We start from the raw sequence: 13,641 nt of genomic DNA, 5'->3' as shown, positions 1-13,641 counted from the left end.
CAATAATCTTCAATTACCCAATAATAATACTTGAATAATAAACTTGAACAATAATTAAGGAGAGATTAATGTGTAATTTATGGAAACATTAAATGATAATTTATTCTAATCTACTCCTAGTCTAATCTAAGAGAATTTCCTCCTAAAAACCACACTTGATTAATTACAAAGATGGGGTATTTATAGTGGAAATTAGGTGGATGCATTTAGGGTTAACTAAGGGCTAAACTAGTAATTACACTTTTTAAATGGAACAGGGAGGAGCCGGTATTTCTCGAAGGAAGGGCTTCTTTCTTTGTAGCTTGGAGAAGACGAAATTATGCTGTGAAGAAATCCGTGCGTATTGGGGTCGGGACGGGCGGATTCTGTTGATGGAAGACGAGCGGATTTGACGGAATCCGGGCGGATTCTGGCGGGGCAATCCGAGCCTCTTTGGAGGAAATCCGCTCGGATTGTGCTGTAAGGGGACGGGCGGATTGGAGACAATCCGCTCGGATTGTTCTTCAGCAGTGATTCTTCTTCTTTTCTTCCCTTTTTGTTCACTTCCATTTTATTCTTGTGGGATTGGTCTTTGGTCTTTGCTTCCTCTTCATACTAGTCCATCTAGTATCGTCAATATGCTTCCGAATATGCACGAAAGACGGGAATTTCCGCCTTATTATCTCCTTTTCTACAAAACATATGAAATGCGATAGAAAAGCAAATAGGAAGGTTTTGACGGATAAAATGGCCATAGAATGTTATAATAGTATGCAAAATAGGCTCAATTAGGGGACTAAATGTGCGCAAATAATGTTCACATCAAATATCCCCAAACCGAACCTTTACTCGTCCCGAGTAAAGAGGTGACTAAAACTAGACCTTTATTTAAACTAACCTACTAATATAACCGATATGAGACAATTAGCGGGTCTCACTCCGCCCCTTCAACTCACAACAAGACAACCATGAGGTAGGATGCCTTCTTGCAAGGCAAGGTGGGTCTTGCCAAAATGGCGACACATCCAATCATTAAGCACACAAAATCAAGTAATGGATGCATCTACAAAAGAATAGCCACTTTCCTCATCTAAGTGGCGGAAATTATCTACAAGGGAAGCAATTCAAGGGTACACACTCCTTCATAGATACAATTTCTTCAAACTACTAAGCCTAGAAGGATACCAATAAATCACCTCCAAGTTGTGTCAAGCTAGGGTACCTTTGTCTTCAATCGTTAAATGCTTTTGTCAAGAGTAGACTCCCTATGGCGTTAGAAACACTGGAGGATCGCGGAATTCCCCCTCTTGCCTAGACAAGAAGAAGGGTCGTCCCCTCTCTACCATGCATAAAATGGATACGATGGATAAAGGGATCGATAGAATTTGAGTTTCATTTGGGAGTTTGCTTTGTTTTTGTTTTCCCCCCAATTTCTTGTGGCATATAACATTTGAGAACACTTTCTTTTTGCCATTTCTTTTTGATTTTTGGCATTTCAACACTTGACAATTTTCAACTTTTTGCATTTTCTTTTGAACATTTTCAAAGTCACCCCAATTAGTAACGAGGGTGCCTTATATTTGAAGCTTTAGGAGTTCTATTTTTGCTCCTCTTTTCATTTGATGCATTTTTTGTTGCAAACTTTCTTTCACTTTTCATTTCATTGAACTCAAATTGATTTCTTTTTGTGCCCATTCCCTTTGATGACAAAAATGTGGTAGAACATGGATGATGGTTGTATGCATAGTTTCAAGGGTCACCTTGGAATAAACGGTAGCCAAGGAGTTATCACACCACAAGGTACTCTTGACTAGGCCTTAAGCCATGGGTCAAAGGATACTAGCATGACACATCCTAGGGTGTTTTACAAGTATTCTAACAAGCAAAGTCTTAAGAAGAAAAAGCATCTACTAGGGCCTATATACACTTGTCAAGCTTCCCAAGTAGATGGTTTCGCAAAATTTTTCTAACATGCAACTACATGCCATGATGCAACTAGCATATAAACATCCTAATGCATATGATTCTAGCAACTAATATGACATATAAACTAAATGCAAGTCCTAAGTTCACATTGTTATACCGCATCAATCAAAATAAAGCCACATAGTCGTTAACATAAAGAGAAAAAAGGAGATTGGAAAGATCATACCATGCGGTTTTCAATATCCTCATGTCTCGGATGTGGCGTAGTCGATCAATGTGAAAAAGGATGAACAAACACAATATATACAAGTCTACACTACAAAGGAAATGAACTTGTTTTTGGATTTTTAAATTTTTCAAATTTTTATGGTTTTTGTTTTTATGAAATTAAAAGACATATTTTTGTGATTTTTCGAAATTTTTCCATTTTTATGCATTTTTGGAATATAAATTCCCATCCCCCACTTTATTTTGGACATTGTCCTCAATGTACATGTAGGAGTAGGAATGAAAAAGAAATACATGTTTTTGGATTTTTGATTTTTTTTTTTTGAAATAAAGTACAAATGCAATGATATGGTATGAATGAATGCATGCTCTAACTAAATGCAATTCTATATGACATATATAACAAATGAATGCAATCTAAACTATACTATATGATGCATGATTTCTAGTAAACTATGGTCACTTATGATCAAACCTCCCCAAACCGATTTAAACACTATTTCTAGTGTAGAAATGAATAGGTTTGGCCATTAGTAATCTATGCATGAATTCTAATCTATATGCAACTATCTATATGAATCATGTGGAATAAATACAATGCAAGCTAATCTATATGCACTAACTAATATAAATGCAATATGAAATATAATACAAATGCATGCAAAAGCTACACTAAATGCAATGTATATACAAAAGAGAGAGAGGGAGGGAGAGATGGGTATCATACAAATGGAAGTGGTGAAGTAGGCCTCTTTCACTCGTCATCCTCATCTTGACCATAGCCATAACCATGAGAGCTTCCGGCTTGATCATATCCGGGTGCTTGGCCCCAATATCCTCCTTGGTCAAATCCTCCTCCTTGACCCGAGTACCCTCCACCTTGGCCAGAATGCCCTCCGTCTCCTCGACCCCAAGCTTGGTCCCCATAATTTGGGAACAAAAGCTCCGGTTGTGCCCAAGAGGGCTTAGGACCATCGGGGTCAATATACCCTTGTTGAGCCATGTTATAGTATTGGGGGTAGAGGGCCAAGTAGTTGTCTTCCCTCCCTTTATGCACCCCAAGGTCCACTCTATTCATGAGTGCCATCAAATCATTAATACCCGGGGTATTGGGGATTGCCGGCTGAAATTCGGTATAAGTAGTAGTGTATGGCGGGATAGGTACGTAGGAAGGTGGGCGAATAGGTACTCCCGGCCCTCCACGAGGTGGTTGACGGTGTGGCTCTTCCCTTTGAGGGGGATTATCAAGAATTTGGATATCAAGGAGGTAGCTTTGTGGAGGAGAGTATGGACTCAATCTTGGGTCAATGCCCGGTATCTTCCATCCTTCAAGGATCATTGAAGTGCATCCCTTGGTGTGCCACTCCACACTCCCATCTCGAGTGTAGTTACACCATCGGTGGCTGTGGAAGATGGTGTGCTCATCAATCAAAGTCCTCCCCTCAAGAGGAGTATAGGTTCCTCGGGTATTGAACCCGGGACAAAGGTGGTGGGCCAAAATGGTAATTAGACCTCCCATCACGAAGGTTTTGAGTTGGGTGGTCCCTTGAGCAAAATCATGGAACCTAGTAAGTATCTCAAGTGGCGTATTAAAGTTATAACGCCTCACCGCTCGAACATTCAAATAGGACTCAAGAAAAGTTAAGTCGATGAGAGTACACCTATCTTGTTCGTACCTCCCATTGATGCAACCGGCTACAAAGCGTTCGGTGAATCGAATCACCGGATGTTGGATGGCAAAGGTATAGCAACGCTTTATATGGGTAAAGTCCCTCCCGGAGATAGCCTTCCAAAGAAAGTCCACACCAAAATTATCGGGCTTTTCGGTATAGTCGGTGGGTACTTCAAGACCGAAAACATAGGCAAATTCCTCAAGCGAAAGACTATGGTCTAGGTTGCATAACCTAAACTCCATGCCTACATTGTTGTGGGTATCCGCCACAATGCGAAGGCTACTCAAGAATTCAAGGGTGAGACTAAGGTAAGTCTCTTCATGGGCATGGAAAAGTTTCCCGATGCCAAGGCCATTAAAGAACATCTCGGTAGGGTACCTTATCTTAAGGATTTCCAACACCCTAGTGTCTACAAATTGAGTAGGTTCGTACTTCTTACCTAGTAGCTCGACAAATTTTTGGCGGTGGTCGTCGGATTGAAAGAGCACTTCTTGGAAGTGGTTGACTTGTTCAATGCCTCCCCTCATTAAGGGTCGGGTGCTCCTTGGTAGTACTACCTCTCGCGGTGTTGAAGAGGTTGATCCCTTGCGCTTCTTCCCGAATGATTCAACCAATTTCTTGGCCTTTCCTTTGGTGTTTGTCAATGGTGCCATTTGGATGTTGGTGATGGGGGTGTTTTTGAGGATGGGATGGTGATTTTGAGGATTGAGATGAGTATTTTAGGGTTTGGTAAGGTGAGGAAATGAGGGAGAAAGGGGGTGATTATATAGAAGGAGTAGGGAATCCGAACGGATAAGGTTGGGTCGGACTCGTTTTATCCGCAGGAACAGGACAATCCGAGCGGATTTCAGTCGGGACGGGCGGATTGTCGAGGAAGAAGACGGGCGTCTTTGCTAGAATCCGCTCGGATACAAACACAGCAAACTTCCTCGGCTGGGAAGTGGGAAAAGTCGGGCGTATTGTGCCTAGGACGCGCGGCTTGATCGGGACGAGCGGATTGTGAACAATCCGCACGGATTCTTTCACAGCTTAAAATCTTGCTTCTGGATGACACACGGGACAGGCGTCCCGTGAAGAAGACGGACGTATTGTCCAGGACGGGCGGATTCGCTCGAATCCGCGCGGATTCTCCTTCAGTTTTAGCCTTTTTCTTTTCCGCGGGTCTTGGTCGGGCGTCCTCCTCTTGATCCGGGCGTCTTCTGCCTCTTTCCTTCTTCTTCTTCCTTTTTCGCGAAACAACGCACCCCTTTTCACTGATTTTCTCTTTTTCCTTATCTTTTTCTGAAATTTGCTCATGAAACATGTAAGATGACTCTCTCTCTCTCTTCTCTCTCATGCAAGAAATTAAATACAAATGGAAATGTACAATATTATACAAAAATAAAGGGGTCCAAGAAATATCTTACAAATGGTGGTTTGAGATAGGACTCCACCAAACTAGTTCAATTTTAAATTCTTATTCATAGAGCTCAAAGCTCTTAATAAAAGATCAAAAGCTTGTGAACAAGCTCCAAATAAGCACAAGTATGGGTTGCTCAATTTGAATATGAAATTTGGCCAAGGAGGCTTGTAGAATGTTCTTTTCCTTGCCTTCTCCTTAGTGTTAGAGCTTTCCCGATGCTTTAAATAGGTAAACCTATGATTCTTGTCAACACTAAGCATGAAGTGTGGTTCATTTTCATCCGTGGACTTCCACTTACCAACTTCTTCTTCAATTTTGGTGATGATGATAGCATTTTGATTTTTCATTCCTTCCAAGGTAGAAGGAGAATTTTCATAAGTTTGATGATTGGATACCATAGGAGTTGAGATTGTGGGTGCCAAATCTTCACAAGTAGCCTCACGAGCAATTTTCTCTTTGAGCTTTTTCACCAAATAGCTCTTGTAAGAAACTTTGTCCTTTTGAAGAAGGTCTATCATATCCTCTTCAATGATCATTGGCTCCAAGATAGGTGCCAAGTGGTCTTCATGACGGATAAAGGAAGGACGTTCTTCTTCATGATAGGGTATCTCAAATGTCTCAAGGATAGGCTCCTCAAGCAAGGTGATATTGTGAGTCCCTCCTCTAGGTTCATCATCATTGTTGCTATCTTCACGTGAATCATAAATGTGGGCTTCATGTAACTCTTTTGCCAACACCTCAACGTTCATATCAAAAGACACACCCTCATACTCACAAAGGTTAAGAGTATTTGGTTTGCTCAACCTCATGTCTTCTTCATCGAACACAACACTTTCATAGTCACAAGAGCTCAAGGAACTTGGCTCCTCCCACTTCTCATCTTCCATGTCAAAGGTCATTATTTCAAATTCGCATTTATGCTCAATGTCCAAAGAACGGTGGTGAGTGATTGCTTGGGATTCTTTTAATTGGGCAATTTGAATCCTCAATTCCTCTCTTTGGATAACAATGTTTTTAAGAACATTATCTTCTTTTTTACTCTCTTCTAGCATTTGTTTGAAGAAGTTTTGTTGATCTCCCATCATTTGGAGAATCATGTTTTGAATGGGTTCATCTTTTTGTTATGGGTAGGTGTGAAAGTGGTTGTATTGTGGCAATTGAAGCTCATTGTGAAATGGGTATTGGGTGGGTGGTTGTTGTTGATATTGGGTGTGGTGATTTTGGTGGGAAAAATTGGGGTAGTAGTTAGGATTTTCATTGTATGAGTAGTAAGGTAGGTTTGTGTTGACTTGCTCTTCAAACTCCCCATACCCATAGTCATACTCAAAGAATCTACCACATACTCCATATGTTAAGTCTTGGGTCATCATCATAGTTAAGACAAGGTAACTACAAGCATGGAAACTACACAAAAATGGTAAGAACAATCCTTGAGGAACAAGTTCCTCAAGGTGAAAGCACAATTAAAATAGACAAACAAGTAAGAACTTAATCACATAGCACCGTCCCCGGCAACGGCGCCATTTTGATCCGGTTGATGTCGTCACTCATCCAATCAAACACATTTATAATACTCAACAAACAACTAGTTAGCGGTAAGTCGAGGTCGATCCATGGGACGGTGTGCTTTGGGTTCTAAGTCTATCTATCTCAATTTATGCTAGTGTCACAATTGATGGGGTTTGTAGTTGTGTCTAGACTAATGCAAACAATAAGGTAAAACAAGCAATAAAAGGAAGGAAGTAAATAATTGATAAAAAGTGCTAGGATATCATGGGGTCATGGGGGATTCATGGTGTTGATCATACAAACATGTTTACAAGGTTGCAAGCAATTAATGTTGTGGAGGAACCGAGTTGGGTTATATCTTACGGTTCTTAGGAAGAGTTGGGTCCCGGAGCCGAATCGATTAGATTGTACAACACCTACAAGTCGACTTACTTTCCTCCTAATCAACTTCTATGCGTGGTCTAACAAGACTCGAGTTGGTTTATATCTTACGAGTCAAGTTGAGTAGATAAGAGATGGTAAAAATGCAAGGATTCATAGGCTTAGCATTTCATCAAACATAACATGTGCATAAAGTTGACATCACAACAAGCAAGCAATTTAATCATGTGAACATATTAGATTAAGCATGAATCAATCCCCATGTTGGTTTCCCCTAATTACCCACTAATCCTAGCTAAAGAAACTACTCACTCATTATCATGGGAAACATGTCATTAATGGTGTCAATCATCACAACAAGTATAAACATGATAATAAAATGAGGAAATAAACAATAACGAGTAAAGAGTAAAGGATTTATACCAAACTTGAGATGATCCAAATAATAATGCAAAGAATAATAGAAGAAACTTGATGATTGATGGAAGGTTGTCAATCTCCCAATAATAACCCAATAATCTTCAATTACCCAATAATAATACTTGAATAATAAACTTGAACAATAATTAAGGAGAGATTAATGTGTAATTTATGGAAACATTAAATGATAATTTATTCTAATCTACTCCGAGTCTAATCTAAGAGAATTTCCTCCTAAAAACCACACTTGATTAATTACAAAGATGGGGTATTTATAGTGGAAATTAGGTGGATGCATTTAGGGTTAACTAAGGGCTAAACTAGTAATTACACTTTTTAAATGGAACAGGGAGGAGCCGGTATTTCTCGAAGGAAGGGCTTCTTTCTTTGTAGCTTGGAGAAGACGAAATTATGCTGTGAAGAAATCCGTGCGTATTGGGGTCGGGACGGGTGGATTCTGTTGATGGAAGACGAGCGGATTTGACGGAATCAGGGCAGATTCTGACGGGGCAATCCGAGCGTCTTTGGAGGAAATCCGCTCGGATTGTGCTGTAAGGGGACGGGCGGATTGGAGACAATCCGCTCGGATTGTTCTTCAGCAGTGATTCTTCTTCTTTTCTTCCCTTTTTGTTCACTTCCATTTTATTCTTGTGGGATTGGTCTTTGGTCTTTGCTTCCTCTTCATACTAGTCCATCTAGTATCGTCAATATGCTTCCGAATATGCACGAAAGACGGGAATTTCCGCCTTATTATCTCCTTTTCTACAAAACATATGAAATGCGATAGAAAAGCAAATAGGAAGGTTTTAACGGATAAAATGGCCATAGAATGTTATAATAGTATGCAAAATAGGCTCAATTAGGGGACTAAATGTGCGCAAATAATGTTCACATCAGGGGTATTAGCCAATGCATGATCAAGTTGCTCTTCACAAAAACAACTAGGTTTGCATGGCTATGTATTAGGTTAAATGATTATGCTTTCCACTTAATTAATCAACACAATATTTATCCTAATACACCCTAAATTTCAGTACATATAGTGTAAAATGGGAAATCCATTTTACACATTATTTTGTCAATTTGTCACATGTAACATGTTTCATGACATTAGGTATATCAAATGTATTTTTAACAATTAAAAATCAACATAATAATAAAATATGTCACTTATAAAATTAACCTAGTAATTCATAATTACTTGTACCGTAATGGGTTCCCGAGCCATAAAATACAACATTCTGTATTTATATTAATCAATTCATTCCGTTTCAATTGTTTCCGTAAACAATAATTTCATCTAAGTAATAAAACAATTTGATTACTTAGACCGTATCTAATTTAATCAAATTACAATGAGACACGTAAATATTACTTCAAAAATCGTCCGTCAATTTTAAGTAATTTAATTAACCCGTATCGTCATACGATTAATTAAATAATCAATTAAGAGTGTTACCCTTTAGGTATGACCTAAGGGGATCAACTGATCACCACCGTCGCACGACAGTAATGTCAAACTCTAGTCAGCCAATCATTACCGATATGTGTGGACCAGTTGACAAGAAAATATTACTTCCCACATATATTCATAAAATGAGACTTAAACATGTGATCATCATGATCGACAGTTGTGATCGCATTATTGTCGGAGGACACATATTCCAAAAATCTCCCACTTGTCCTCGACAAGTGTGTGTCACCAATTCTCTTATCCTATTACTATCTCCTACTCAATGCAAGGTGTCTTTCAGGTCGACTTGCAAGTGATCATATCGAGAGTGGTTTCCTCGATCTGGATAATAACTAATTGACCTGATTTATCTACCATAGATATCTTCCGAGCGTGGCCACGCATTTCTAGTTCATTACTCCTCGAGTAACCCTGAGATATTGTTATAACCCTGACTAGGGATGGACAATTCCTATCGCACTCATTCCCTTCGACTAGCCACATCCATCATAACCCAAAATATGCCCATTTGACCACATTTACGAAGGTCGTAGTAACACAAATCAAAGTTAACCTGAAACTGTGCCATCTTAGGCGAACAGTCTTTAGTCAAAAGAATCAACTCATTAGAATACTATGGTAGCTCTTGCCACGACCAGGCTATATAAATTTGCCAGAACTGTATAAGCGGTCATAAGGCCCGACATAGTGTTCATAACAGGCTGCCTATGTTATCGACTAGTCATTCTCATATGACTCCATGGCACTTGAACTTGCCATCAATCGCATCACACTCTAGTCACTTCGAGACGTCACCTCATGTAAGTAACTATGGGCGAATACAATGCTTAATCCATGTTCACTTTAACGGGTTCAATTGTCTCTACAACCCGTTTGGATGTAACAAAGTATAAGGTGAGTTAATAATGACTCAAACGACGAATGTCGACATCACATCTGGGTAGTCAATACCATATTACAACCTGTGATGTATATCGTAAGTGTGTAAACACTAGTCGATTGCAATAGAAGTTTAACATACCATGTGTCGATGTGTTCAAACTTCTTTTATTGCAATTTCCTTTATATTCATCTTATATTTCATAGCATGAACCTTACCAAGTACACACATATATATATAGGTTCCCAACCTAGGTTTGAGTTCTTTATCTTGAAAGAACTTTCTGGTTGTTTATCTCATAACCAACGAATTTGTGGTGGATGATATAACTTGCACTGGTCAAGTGTTCTACCAGCTCATAATGTACTAGGTATATGTTTTGTAGGGACTTGCAACAATTGTCAAGATGATTAGCCTAGCACTTCTCATAAGTCATAGCATATTAGAAAATATTAGTTTTGAGTAACTTCTTAATTTAACTAAGTATTTTCAAAGCTTCTTATTTCTCCTTTTAGCTTGTATAGCTTAGGATTTTCATAAATCCTTACGTGTGATTGAACTTCAAAATGTGCTCACATAACAGAGTGTTCTGTCCATCACTGGAATCGCTCATTAGTTCTACTCGAGAATTCATGACGATTCTTCTATGGCTTGCCAATGAATCATCACGCTCTTATGCATATGATTCATTATGGCAATTCCATTTTCATTAACATGAATAACCTACGTTTCTGGTTGATATGATGTGTATATCTCAATACCTATCCAACATCTCATGATGTGATTGGATTCATCATAGTCCATTTTCATCCAGAATTGAAAACTCAAACATATCTTTGTGAAAGATAGTATAAGCTCGCCATTCTCAATGTGTAATGAGTTATCAATTTTACAAGATGACTGCTCCCACTAAATTCCATGTCTTCACATGATAATTTCCAACTCCCACTTAATTCCACATATCTCGCAATTGACTACTCAATCGAAACATTTCAAGAATTGAAATATATTTTGCTTTGCCAAGTTATTAAGATAAAACCATATATGTTCCCAGCATATCCTTTCAAAATACCTATTTTGAAAAGGTTTCAATCTTAAACTTACGGAAAGAGATTTTAATCTCTAACTCATTCATTTTGATAATGATGCGTAGCAACTGTCATTATTTAAATGCGAATTTCATTTAATATACGTCCTTCTCAAAATACTCTTTTCTGGAAGGAGGTTTAACCATTTCATTTTCATAATGAGGTTAAGTAATGACACTAGCGTGGTTAATAATTAATTTACCTTTTGTAGATATCGGTATATCTTTCTTTGCAACTTTTAGTCATAAATCACATTTATTTTTGAGGATGCAACTTTGTTTCATTTAGGCTCTTATGTAAATATCAATATTGAAACTATTGGTCAAAAGTCGCTCATAAACTAGCCAAATCTCTTGTGAAGACATTACATTAGTCATTCTTCTTCCAAAACTTTCTTTGGTCTCCTCGTGTAGTTATCTTGAGAACATATTCTTTTGATTACTTCACTTGGTCTCTTTTGTCATGTAGATTTCATCTATTCGAGACCATAGATCTCATCTATTCGTCTATACTATCTGTATAGGTATACAAATCATTCTTTCTTGCGTAAATCTCATTTACACAAGTACACAAATTTTGCTTGGTGTTCTTTGTGTCTTCATTTTTCTCCCACTCTATCTTTAGAATGAATACACTAGAGATTCAAAGATAGGTTATGAGACACAAATAATGATTTTGAAGTATAAGGAGGGCTATCTCATAGGTTGACTAATAGTTTTAGATTTGATAAGTGTACTTGGTGATTGACATTTCTTTAAGAGAGTTCATCAACTCAATCATCACTTTTAATGGAACATACACAAGCCTTAAGCTTGTGGACATATAATGAATCCCATCATTATAGTTGTCTATTAGATCACTTTAAGTGGATGATCATATATTTCTATGTGCAAGAATATATAGACGAATTTTAGAACAAGAAAAATACGATAAAACGGGTGACTTGGGTTGCAAACCAAGCCACCATAATCCAAAATACAACAATTGTTTAGAAAGGATCAAACATTTCCATGTCGAACACGGAAATCAAAAGGTTCTAAAAATCCGAAACATAAATTAAAATAAGACAATAAAAAGCCAAGCTTCATGGAAGCTACTCCTAGCTTCTTGTTGGTTTCTCAAGCTTGCTTTTACTTGTCCTTGCTTGGTGGAGGCCCTATTTACAATAAAAAGGGGATACATTATCACAACTTTGTGTCACAATACCATAGTTGAATTTAGAAACATAAAAGAAAGGATAGTCATTTACCTACTGGAGTGATCTTCCCAGCTTTGATGTCACCAAGATACTTGGAACAATTCCTCTTCCAATGTCCAACACCATTACAATAATGGCATTTGTCAAGAGGACTCTTCTTGGTCTTGGAAGTGCTAGCTTCAAAAGTCTTAGTTTTGGTGAAAGTGGGAGCTTGCTTCTTACCCTTCTTCCCATTCTTTTTGAACTTCCCCTTGCTCTTTGTGCTTATGTTAAGCACATCCTTAGGTGGGTTAACATTTAACCTCATGTCTCTTTCGGCTTGCATAAGTAACTTGTGCAACTCTTCAAGCGACACGTCCTTGTCTTGCATGTTAAAATTCACCCGGAATTGAACATATGCCTTGACTTTGGATAAGGAGTGTAGAATCCTATCTACAATGAGTTCTTTGGGGATTTCAACTTTTTGAATCTTCAAAGTCTCGACTAGCTCCATCAATTTGAGCACGTGAGGGCTAAACTTTTGGCCTTCTTTAAAGTCGAGATCAAAGAATGCCGCGGCCGCCTCATATTGGACGATCCTCGGAGTTTGTGAAAACATTGTCACAAGCTTGGAATAAATTTCATTAGCGGTGCCCATTTTAAAGGCTCTCCTTTGGAGATCCGCCTCCATCGCAAAAATCAACACATTTTTCATTGCGGCGGACTCCTTGTGGTAAGCCTCATATGCTTCCCTAGTAGCGGCACTCGACCTAGCATTAGGTTCGGGTGGAGAGGCCTCGGTGAGGTAACGAAGCTTGTCGTCACCTTGGGCGGCTAATTTGAGTTGGGCATCCCAATCAGAGAAATTTGACCCATTCTTTTCAAGTTTACAACGATCCATGAAGGATCGGAGCCATGAAGTATTAGTGAGAGGTGTGGCGTTGGTGTTTGGAGTGGCCATTTGTTATGAGAAATAGGTGCGATCTACAAAACGAATATTAAAGGAATAAAACATATGTCGTTTTCCAAATAATAACACTCGTAAAAAAATTAATTTAAACAAGTTTTATTGCATTTATCTAGTGACCTCTACCCAACTTAGATAAATGATTCCAAGACCCAAATTCATATTAACTTGGGCACGGTGTGGCCGATGAATCCCTTATTAATATAACTCGGTGGATTAACACTTTAATCGATTCTACTTTTAGAACTCTTGGTCGATAAAATTAATCTAATATTTATCTATAGCCCGGAACACATGCGACTACGGTCACGAATACTTCCGTTGAGCTCAATCCAAATTTCGAATAAATGTGTCCATAATCCAAACCCATATTAACTTGGGCACGGTGTGGCCGATGAAACCCTCATCAACATGAATTCGGTGGATAGACATTTATCACCCACTTCCCCTACGTAACAAGGTTTGTACCCCGGTGTGGCCGAGTGCACTCCCTCACGAAATAGATTTTCATGGTTTTTACTTTTTGGTAAGGCTAAG

The sequence above is a fragment of the Silene latifolia genome, chromosome X (assembly GCF_048544455.1).
Source record: "Silene latifolia isolate original U9 population chromosome X, ASM4854445v1, whole genome shotgun sequence".
NCBI classification, from domain to species: domain Eukaryota; kingdom Viridiplantae; phylum Streptophyta; class Magnoliopsida; order Caryophyllales; family Caryophyllaceae; genus Silene; species Silene latifolia.
Note: the sequence above shows the minus strand (reverse complement) of the source record.